Here is a 12989-nt window from a genome sequence, read left to right as displayed (position 1 = left end):
GCGTGGCTAGAATATTTTGTCATGTTTCACATCGTTTAAGATCCATGTTATTTTTTCACACATATATTATTGATAGATCAGACTTGCTGTTGCTGATTCATGACTGTTTGTATACTCTTACAACATAGCGTGACAAAGTTAACTTTACAAAAACGGTCTATGAAAACAACACTTTCACATTGTGATAGCATCTGCTTACGAACCAAGCATGCAAATTATAAGAAAATGACGGGTAGATTTTCAAAATTATTTTTACTAAATATGTCTGAATACAACCAGTGTCATCATCGCCTATTATGATCAAAATGTCGATTTATTTTCTAAACACGTGCGCTGTTTACATATAATATGTTTAATTATTTTGAAGTTAAGCAACTTGAACAACTAGATACGCTGTATTTGAATTTGAAATAGGTTATAATACATTACATTGTTACGGCCCATCAGAGTCGGTCAATAACGCATTATATAAACCAACAATAGAACGTTTTACAAACAATCACACAGTTACTCTATGATTCATCTTCTAAATACTTCTCATGGTGGAAAGCATCATCAACGAAGTTACAGAGTGCAAATTCAGTTATACGGATACTTCAAATGCAGCTGTTTAAAACAAAGCCTTCTCTGTTGACCATGTTTCAACAAAAAGGCATATTACACAATTGACCGTGTTATCCGCAAGATATTGTTCTTGATGTCTCACCGTTAGGTACATATGTATCATAGTGTATAACGAATCTCATTGATTTCCTTTCAAGAATAAGTTAAAAAAACAATACAAAATACAAATTCACATGTTCGGAAAATATTTTAAAATGAAACACAAATCAGTAGCGAATTATCTCTAAGTTTAAGGTGAGATAATTTTTTCCGATAGCAACACCGTGGTGGTGTTACAAACGGTTTTAACATGGCGGCAATTGTGTTGAAAATGCAAGTTACAACGAAATTGAAGCCACAATGCCGATTTCAAATATATTGACATGGTGCAGGATGTAAATGTTTTGTAGCCATTGTTCAGGTAGACATGGTATTAATGCAATGGTGAAACTTTTCATGGTGATGAAGTCATGACGAAGATTGCCATGGTGTGGAAGTCATAGTTCAGGTAGGCACGGTGATGAAGGCGTGGTATTGGTTGCCATGGTTTTGAAGTCATAGTTCAGGTAGGCACGGTGATAAAGGCGTGGTATTGATTGCCATGGGTTTGAAGTCATAGTTCAGGTAGGCACGGTGATGAAGGCGTGGTATTGGTTGCCATGGGTTTGAAGTCATAGTTCAGGTAGGAATAGTGATGAAGACGTGGTATCGGTTGCCATGGTGTTGAAGTCAGAGTTCAGGTAGTCACGTTGATGAAGTCGTGGTATTGGTTGCCATGGCGATGACGTTGTAGCTTTAATAAAGGCATTATGAAGCGTTAAATTAAAATTGTTGCATCATATTTTATGTCATAAATTATGCGTGGAATTTATGTGGCTAACACATGTGTTAGACTTAACGTTTTAACACAGTACAAACGTTCTATAGTAAAACTAATTCATAGACAATAATATTCAAAAATGTTTTAGTGTGTCTCCTAAACATACTAAAAATAAAGACGGAAGATTTGCTGGTTTTCTACTCTTTTAATCCCCCTTATCTGTGTTCTTGTTTTTCTGTTCGTGACTTGCGTTTTTCTATTCAGTTTTATATATCTATAGCAAGTCATAACGAACAAACGAACGATATGTATATGCTTGTGATGTTGGAATTTTTATAATTAAAACATTTTTGTTAAATTTTCCCTTCCTAGGGATTGTTTATCTATTAAACTATAAACAGGAGTCGTAGGTAGTCTGTTGGTGCTATCAGTAGAAATAAAATAAAGAAATGGTAGTTTGCAAACGACTTTCAAAGTAGATAGCTTAGTCAGGATTTAAAATGTCCTTGACCTGATTTGTAAAGTAGGATGAAATACACCTATAATGAACGCACTTGAGATTTGAAAAGTTCACAGAAAACAAATTAACATATATTGTAGGGTTCATGTAGCCAAATGTATTTAACAAGATCAACGAAATGTTATCATTTTTATCCGTTCCTTAATTAAATGGTTTTCATCAACAGCAATATGTTTGATATTTGCCCCTGAATAATTTCTTACATTCTGATGGTACAAAAATTTGTATTTACATATTTGTGAATAAGATGAAATGGGTGTATCATAAACAAAACGAAATTCCACCTCATCAAATAGAATGACTTTTAGGTTAATTCCACATGGTATATTGACCGACCAACTAGGAAGAAGACAAAAGTGTTAAGTGGTTGATAGTCATTTTTCTCGTAATGATGACAGTGAAGTACCATTGTATCTACAACATAGAGATTTCCGTGATTCAGAACAAGTGTACTCTCACTTGATGTTGTACAGATCCCACTTATGACATGACGTCATACGCATACCACAATTAGTACGAGACGTGAAGATAATTTCTGACAACAATAGAGGCCGGCACGCGTTCTACTATACAGGAAACGGGGTCTTAAAACAGCTAACCACTGATGTTATATGGACCTACAGCGCGTTTACAAACATTTATATATATACAAACTCATGCCAAAATCAGTGCAAAAAGGTTTGTTACAATACCCAAAGGTCAATGTTAATTAACACATGATTAATTAGGTAACTCTCCGTGGAGATGCCTAAATACCTTACCTTAGGTGGTCTTATGAGATTAATGATTGTCCAAAGTCACAGTAATACAGGCCAGATATTTGAAATAATACTTCATTGAGTAATTTCGGAACAAATGAGTGAGGGTTTAATTATTATTGAAAACAAATATTGTATTGTAGCACTACAATTCTGAGCGATGTGAAAACAATGTTATATTGAAATTCTTTATTACATACATGTTTGATAACTGAAGGAGAAAATTGAATATAATTTTATATAACAATGATTATACACGATCAAAATAAATTTGCGAAAGACACACAAAAATGTCATCTAAATACCAGAGTGAGGTATGATAGCGATGATAATAAATTTAACTGCATCATACAGATGTTGTTTCGTCTTTATTGAAAGGTCAATACGGCTAAAGGCTTAAAGAATTGAAACCAAGCATGCCACAAATAAAAACAAAACTGGCTTGAAAAGACAAATGTCAAAACACATATGGGGATGGGCTTCACAATAGCTGCATGATTCAATCAATATCATTTTGTCCAAATATTGGATGATTTCAAGTAAACATCACGTACGTATGTACATTGAGGGATCTGCCACTGTTTAGACGGCAAACATTCAGTACTAAAACTCACAAGCAGAATCTTCCACCTGCAATTTCAAAGGAACATCATAGAGCCCTTTCGTCCGTTTAGGACAAGTCCATGACGCCCAGGATCTAGAGTGTTGAAATCAATGAGGTTTTTGATTTGGGTTCTTGTAATTGTTAATAGCCGTGCTAGCTGTCTTTAAAAGAGGTATGGCGCTTTACCATGTCGGGACACCTAATTCAGTTAATTTCTTGGTCGATCTGAAAATACGTGTATAATACTAATGGCGACATGTAAACGTGCATTCGATGTCACTGTGTCTAAATATAGAACATGTACGTCCTGAAAGTAGTATTTAATGCGTATGTCGTTGACAGGTGAAGCTGGAATATGTACAATAAAAGACAACACACATGATTGATTCATTGGCAGAATTACTGCCTAAATATTGTGATGAGACTTTCCCATGCCTTGTCAACATTTCCAAGTAGATAATGATATAAAACAAATCAGACGTAATGCATTTATATAATAGTTCTGTCAGTCTTACAAATTGATACCACAATCTTCTTCTGTCACTGTTTCTGAAACTTCGAGAATTAGCAACATACGGATTCGTGGATTTAATTCTAATTTTCATAATTGTAGTATATCTACTTTAAACTATGAATCAAGATCCTGTTTGTTAATCAAACTTCACATTTTCCACGAATCCGTATTATCAAACAAAAACACGATCATATGAACTTGTGATTATAACCCAGTTTCTTTGAAACACAACGACGCTCTTTGTTAACCGGACACAATATACGTCACAAATTTTGTACCGGGAAGCCCGGATGTTGTTACTTAGACCAGAGGTAACCATTAAGCGGAAACAGACACTTTGGTATCTTTTTTGCCGGAGACGAGATTAACAGTTCCGGAAGATGTTTGATAATATTATGACGAACTCTGCTTCACGCTTAAATTGACCCAATAAAGATACACTGGCTGGCATATATACACAAAAAAATGTTCATTTATTTGTTTCATAATTTCAATGAAGAGATTATGAGACAATAATGTCGGTCTGTCGATTCATGTACTAATGGATACTGAAACGAAAACGCAACCGTCGTTGAAACTCAAGAAATTACCGTACTATGTAGCTTAATCAAAAAGAACGAAAACATAGGGATAACATTTATTGGACGTTATGAAAAATTGTAGAAGAAATTGTCAAATCAGAAATGTTCGCAAAATACGGGATACGGCTAGATAAAGCTCTTACAGCATATATTTTATAAAGAAGAAAAAAAAATTCTGAGCATTGAACATGTTTTTCTCTTGGCATTTAGTTGATCAAAACCGAATTGTTATTCTACAAAACATATGGCGATATTACATACCTGAACTTCGGGAAAGATGTATTTACAATAATATATTAACAGTTCTATAATAAACGATATATACTATAGACGTGAATGTGTTTGTTAGTGACTTAAATGGTAGCCCGACCTTGTGTTAATGAAATGTGTTAATCGTTCTGTGATGTCCATGTTGCTAAGTTGTGTACGTGACTTGATCGACAGTGTAATAAACAAATGAACTACACCTGGCCTACACAGCACGTGTCGGATTCATACATGTCCTTTGTGTCGTTACATTACATATATTTAACTTGAAATGTTATTTTAAATCCAATATGTACACAGTCTTTTGTTAAATGTAACTAATATATTGATTGTAAAGTCCTTGACGCAAAATGAAATTGTTGACGTGGATTTCAAAGTTGACTTTTTTTCCAGTTTTCTTCAAAATTAAATATAGTGTATTCAAATTTAAATACAGAGTAGAAACTGAAGCTTCTTGATGCATAAAAGTGAAATTATGTAAAGGTTACACGTGATGTCAATACATGGACCTACAGGGCATGGAGAATTAGAAAATGTGAAAAATGGAATACAACATATATCAGAAAAACAAGAGGACCTCGTCGCCATTTGTACTCAATGTCATTAACACCAGTTGCGCCATCTGTTACAATACAGCAGAAAAAACCACATGTTTCATGTGTCATAAAATGTCTCTTTTAATAACTAGAAAACATAGTGAACAAGGCCACAGATCAGATCACAGTGACCTTTTATCTAATTTACATAAAAAACTAATTTAAAATTGCGATCATTTTATCGTCGCTGTCGAATTGTCATTTTCTGCTGCGAGCTCCTGTTGACAATTGTCTGTGATGGCTGCTATGCTTTTCACAGTCACGCGCTTGACTGAGAGCAGGCCTTCCAAAGTATGACCAAACAATATTATATCTGCAGTGTTCAATTTTCTTAAGCACTCCGTTTGCTCATATCAGTATTTATACAATCAGGAAGTTGTAGCACCGAAGGGGTAGCCAGTGCATTTTCTAGAACTCTGACCTGTTTTACATACAAGTGGGTGCAGTATATCTCAAGTAGATACGCCTTTGTATGACATGAATATACACTCTGTCACATAAGTTATCAAACACCAATTTAACTATTGGTGCAAATAACTCAATTGATACGAATATTCATATCGACCTTTTCCTTGATCTAGACATCAAGTTACGTTAACTGAAAACCATTGAAATATCATAAAAGAAATTGACATCAATGTTAAGGGATTATTTGCGTTCCTTGAAAAAAAAATCGCATATTTTGTTCGCACATTTCTTCAATAGAAAGATATTTTTATTCAAGGACCATCTTCAGTGATTTAGTGTGGAATGTTGTTCCACATGTAATGTTCTGGTTTTGCACCGGGTTGAAAAGGAAGCTAAGATCTATTTAAATTCGGAAATGTGATACTGTATGTATTTTACTATTCATCAGTTACACAGATATTAGCATACGTATGGCACGGCCCATTCTAATAACATATAATTGTAGTCTATATATCGTTCCATCGGTACCTGTATTTACCTGTCGGCGTCATCTCATAAACGCTTGCTCACGACTAGCTCAAGTGTCTTAAATTATGACCTTTTCTTTATTGTGAAATACCTGTAATGCCTAAGAATTCGTGCACTAACATATCATTACAGTTTATCTACGGAACTACTTTTCTTGTTAGTAAATCACTATCTTAGCCAGCGCAACTCTGTTCTGCATATATATTACTCTATATAATCCTGCCTGAATTTGATTGACTTCTGTCTCGTCTTAAAAGAATTAGTTTGTCACTTGCCACCCGCTGGCGCTATTGTATACTATAATCTCACTTTATCTGTAAATAGATGGCAAGCATCTCAAGTGGTGAAAAATACATAACTTGAATTTAAAGAAAACTAAATTATCATGAGTATTGAAAGTAATCTGCAGACAGATGATGATCGATCTGACAAAAAATCATTCATAAATCGCAGTTATATCATACTGATATCGATTAAGCATAACATAGCTTGTATTAAGCATTAATCATCAAGCTGAAAGGTTTGACACATAATTTGAACCAAGTAAGTGTTGTAATAATAAAAATCGTGATGAAGAATACTAAACCAACCACAAATAAGTAAGGCAGGGGGCATGAAGGTCTGAATGAGATATTACCTGTTCGTGTTACCAGGACGGGATCTAGAACGTCCTACTTAGGTATTGTATAATACAAATAATTCGTACACGTGAAGTCCGATCTTTCGCAAGACGTTCATAAGACATTCACGAATCAAATTTTCGAGACTTTTTTTTAGATATTCTTTTTCATTCACAATCAAGTAATACAAATAGGATATTGTTTTGTGTTAACTCTTTTGAACGAACCTATTGGAATAATACAATTTGGAAATAAAAATTGCTTTGCTGGTTTCTATTTGATTACGTGATGCTGTTTATTCGATTAAATAAGTTAAGGCGACTCACCAAAATTTATTATTTATTATTTGATTTTTACATATGAAATACATATAGTTCTTTATGGGCGTGTAAAACCAACATGTTTTAAGCAAAGGAGTGGCATCAACAGTTCAGTTATTAGAACATCCGACCATTGCAGACTTAGGTGACGACCTGAGGTGTATGGTTCAAATTCCTCCCCGGGCCGGTTTGTGCCTCTCAGAAAGTCGAATTCATATACTGTTCTGTGTTGGCATTGTTTTAATTGGGGAAGACACTTTATCTCAGATGTTCTGTATAGCAGGCAACGGGCCTCTTGTATGTACTTCAGAGAGGTGGGCCCCAGGTACTATAAGAATTCTATAAGGATACCATGACAACATGTTCCTGACTAAAAGCCAGTAAAACTGCTGAAGTGTATGTACATAGAAAATAACGCTGTAACGAGGTGACAGAACAACCTGATATCATTGCGTACACCAATTGAAAACTGACCTACATGTAAGTAAAAACTATGGCAGATAAAATAGAAGTCACTGCACTGGAAGGAGATCTGGATCACGATTTATTTAAAAATAGACCGAATAGTAGTAATTGTGAAACTGAATATCTTGTGTAGCTGGTAAATATTTGATAGCAAAAACAATTAAAACTGTTTAAATATTGATAATTCTAAACAGTCTCTAATTTAAACATCCCCGTTTGGTTCGTTGTTGCTTTATGTCCTATTAACAGCTAGGGTCATTCAAGGACGTTCCAGGTTTGGATGGTGGAGAAAAGCCGTAGTTTCCGGAGAAAAACCTCCGAATTGCGGCCAGTACCTGTATGGAGACTGCCACACGTAGGCCTCAATCCCGTGATATAGACGTGGATAGCTAGGGATAAACATGACCAGACAATTTTATCTCTCAGCCCCGCCGAGATATATCCGAGATCTCCGAGAATCGTGTGTGGTTATATCTTACACATGTACTATACGACAAAAAGCTAATTGGACAGCCTCGGTTTTGTGGTATTTTTATAGTTTTAAACACGTGACTTAAAATCACGTTTTATTTGTTTATTACACCCTTTATTCTCTGAAATCAATAAACAGTTTGAAGTGATAAATGAACATGATATTTACTCATTTACATCATAATATATTCTAATGATTGTACTGATATTACGAAATGGATCATTTTTACACAAATTTGGAACAAGTTTCGAAGGGCTTCGTTTCTTATATTAGACTATTTTGATTTTGCTGTAATTTCGTCGGTACTTTAAATCCGTGCATGCATTTGAAGACAAAATGATATACATCTAAAATTAAAACACATTAATCTTATTACTAGTGGTTAAGTGTGTACTTTTTATTTCCGAAATCAACAAAAATCGAAATAACATTTATTGTTTTGGTTTTGGTAAAGACGACGATTGTACAAAAGACAGAAAGGTGCAAAGCAATTTCAATACAAATTCAGAACAATGTAGAGTATAGTCAAATAACGAGGTCAACAGTATCACGCAGCTGTTGCGGCCTTGAAGGTCTCACAAATAACGTCACGAGCCTAAACTGTGAAAACTAGAATGCAACCATAGAATTCAAATTTGATGGAAGAGTTTTATAATGTGATTATCTATATTGTTTAAGAGGAATACTATTTTTTTCGTTTTTTTTTTTTTTTTTTAATTTTCTAAAATTTGTTGATTTTTTCCGTTCCATGCACCAAGGTCAGTTACTTACATGTTATCAACGTCGTCCCATTACAACAGTAGTAGAAAACCGATACAGTTATGAGACTATAACATATCATTGTTGAAATGTCACTTAAGCGTCTTTATTCCGTTGTAGGATATCTACCACGGACATATTTTCTAGGAGTGGAATCATCAGAACCTGCAGATAGTCGAGGTATCGAAAACACTAACACTGCAACAATAGCTTCCCCAAGGACCACCTTAATACATAGAAAAGATTTAGAACATTTATTGACTTTGGGTTGATATTGTGCCAAAGAATTTTACTAATGTAAAGAAATTGCTGTCGAACCTCGTTATCTCGAACTCGTATAACGTGAAAACACCGTTTAATTCGAATCATTTCATCGGTCACTGAACTTTATACAAAACATTCGAACTCACATAAATCGAATACTCGGTTATCTCGAAGTTTCCCATGGTCCCATCGAGTTCGAAATAACGAGGTTCGACTATCCGTTAACACAATGAGTTTTTTGGACTGTAAACAGCACATACGTTCCGGTTGTTTGAAATATATAGATATACAAATAGTAGTTTGCAGACTGGAATGATACATCAGTAAGACATGAGAAGTATGTATCGTTATGATAGCAATGTCTTTGAATACCCGATACCCTTGAACGTACCAAGAATGTCTAATAAAGCATTCCTGAACTTTGATTTTATCATATATCAACATGCAAAGCTTTTAACATTCCTATGAATGATTTTTTATAATGTTTCTTAAAATGGATCTTTTCATTTAAAAGGGAAAAGGTTAAAACAAATTACACACTCACAAAGATATTTACTGACATTTATTTACACTACCCTATCGGGCAATATGTTTAGTGTCCTTAATCGTTAGCGATATCTTCTTCGCTGGAATGCTCCATGTTGTGAAAAAAGAAAATGCTTTATGCGCTTCATGCATGAAATTACATTTTTTATAGGTAAAAAAATGTTTTTTGCTTTTCCACTACTAGAATTTCACACACGATTTAAAATACATTAAATATAGGATGGGAGTATCCCTAGTTTCACACCTGGTTGATAATTTGTACATATGTACTATCAAGAGTTTATTACTCCGAAACAGTGTACTTATCACACAAGTCTCTATATAAACCGGACTTCGGAACAGATAGGGAAAACCTTTTTACTGAATCTGCAATTCCAATTGTCATTTCTAATCTCTATTAAGCGGTGATCTTTATTAGTATTGAAACTCTTTAAGTGATCAAGGACAACATGTTGATAGCAACAAAAATGAAATAATTTTTGATAAACATTTTAACCTACACACACATTTCGTTTAACTTCAACCATTATACTGTATCTAATTCTAAACATGCGTTGAAAGGCGTTGTTCATTATTATGTGTTCTGTACGATATTTGAAAGACATTCAGCGAAATTTTCTTCTGGCTTCTAAAATGTGTTTATCTATCAGTATTGTGTTTTTGTATTTTTAATTGGGAAAAATCAAAAGAAAAAAAATGAAAAAAAAAATCTGCGAATTTTTTCCTGCGACAGAGAACAAGATATTATTTGACTTACTTCCGTTTGAGCGTGTGAATAGCGATATTCGATCAGGGTGAAATGGTTAAGACGACGATGTCTCGGTCAACATCCTAATGGAGAGGATTTGTTGTTTTCATAGAAAAAAATATCCAACCAGCTTCGAGGCTTTACTTCACAGTTGGTTGGTGAGTTATAAATGATATACAGGTATAATTATGCTTGTGCAAAAGACACACAAACGAGTAGCACCATTTCATATAAAATTTGATAAATCACACTAAAGCCAAACAATGAATTCAACTGCATCATACAGCTGTTTCGTCCGTCTAGGACTCGTCAGTGATGCTACATCATACAGCTGTTTCGTCCGTCTAGGACTCGTCAGTGATGCTACATCATACAGCTGTTTCGTCCGTCTAGGACTATCCAATGATAATCTTAGAAGAACGTCAAGAAAGTGTGTATATTTCGAATCGGACTTCTATTTGAAGGATCAAAACACCAGAGAATAAATAATTTCTTCCAATTCACGACTCTATCTCCTGGGCTACTGTATCTCCCATCGTCGTCCGTGTCGGTGGCGTCACAACGAGAACAGTTGAACTATCATTATCAGTCGCTGAAAATCCTATTTATCGTTTGTTAAAATATCATTAGAAATCTAGTGAAAATAATTAAACACGATAATGCGACCTTTATGTGTCTCATAAGACTGAGTATAAGTAATCTTTATTTTCACGTTTCACGCTGACTTTTTGATGATTAATAAATATAACAAAAGATATCATAATTTAAATGCGACGTTGTTGTCGATAACGTATTCAACTGTTCACAATTTGATAAAGAAAGCATTAAGAAAGGTGTGTCCCAATTTTTCTGATTTACTTTAAAACTCCTTGAGAAGTGGTGATGCTACACTAAGATGTGGTAGAATGACGCAAACGGATTCCGGCTTATATTAGTAAGCCACTTCATGTACTTAACCTTATTATACAGTATAGTAAGTGAATAATGAAGACCGACCGTACGAGCACTGTGATAATGATAACTGCTAATTTACATAGGAAAATGTATGATAGTTCTGATAACTTTATTTCCTCTCTAATCTTAATTATTAATCTTACATTTCTTATTATTTGAAAACAATTAAAATATGTATGTACATTTGGCAGTTAAACTTATATCGCTATTTTCACTGATAATATTCTTAAAAGATATGCGTTATATACATTAGAACCGTTGTGAAACAAATGATTTAAACTTATCGTAATCACTTTTTGTTGGCTCGGAATGAAGCGCGTGACGGATTTTTTTTTATTGTGGGAGAAAACTCACATCGTCGGCAGGTGGTCCCGTACCGTTTCTCGTACGAATTGAATTGAATATTGATGAAACAAACGCACAATGATATTAACAAATATAACCTCTTCGAAAGCATAACTGAATAAGAGCATGTATCCTTGGAAATTACTTGTATTCAGCTCGTAGTAAAATCGTTTCCATGTCTTCCATCATATCATTGACGCTATTAAGTCATGTCATCTTTAAAAAAACCGCTAGGAAGGACTTAGATAAAGAGCAAAATAAATAGGCTCCCTATTAAATACATATTCAAAACACACCACAATTATGCTGATCGTTCATAAATTTTGTAAACAATATCAATAAAATTTGTTACTTTACGAGATCTCTTCCTCCATGTACTTTTCGGGATCTTTTTTAGAATTAAGATTCTAATGTATTTCCTTAGCTGTTTAGCGTTGATATACAACACTATGTCAGTGATTTTTCCCGTACTCTTCGCGCTAAAAGGCTGAATCGTAAGCGATGCTAAGTACCTAACAAATCAGGACCGAGTTATGTAGGAGAAGATCAACGGACAACAATAAAAATCAACTTCTCTAGTACTGACATGATGCGGTTGTACTTTGAAACAATACTAACGTTGATATAATCGCGTAATGGACATCTTAGTATACCTCGTTCAGAGATAGTGTTCTTGTTTCTGTGCGGTTCGGTTCAATATCGAGACGGACAATCTAAGCTTCATTACAATGCACAGTCATATTGACGCTAGCATCTTTCAATGCATAAAGATGAAACTTATCCTTTCGTTCGTGGTGACCTAGCCATTGTTTGTGAAGCAATGGCGTTCAGTGCAATCGTGTATCCGACCACACACACACAACTGTCAGAAGTCAGAAATGATGTTGATTCATCAAAAGGGATAGTGCACGAAGTGGCATATTTTCAGAAGCGTTAATGTCTCGAACTCTTTGTACGTTGTATCAATAACATTATATGTCTGATTTTACGTTTTGTATTCTTATTTTTCATTTGCTTTGTAACTCTTGAAACAATAAGATTAGTATATGTAATCAAACAGACCATTGATGCAAAAATCCACCTTTTTTATGACGGGCTGCATGAATCGCTCAGAATAATTATTGTTACACAATGGCAGGTAATACAGTGTAATACAAATTCAAAGACAATCCTGTGTCAGTCTTGCGCAATAGGAGTTGCCATACAAACATTTCGAATCTGCTTGCCCATTTTTCAAAGCAGTTTAGGTAAAAAAAAATATTCAGAGTAATTATTAACAATGTTGAGAGTATATGTA

This window comes from Ylistrum balloti, unplaced genomic scaffold (genome assembly GCF_031769215.1).
Source record: "Ylistrum balloti isolate Yb309-2 unplaced genomic scaffold, AGI_CSIRO_Ybal_v1 Utg371224, whole genome shotgun sequence".
NCBI classification, from domain to species: domain Eukaryota; kingdom Metazoa; phylum Mollusca; class Bivalvia; order Pectinida; family Pectinidae; genus Ylistrum; species Ylistrum balloti.
This window is presented reverse-complemented; position numbering follows the sequence as displayed.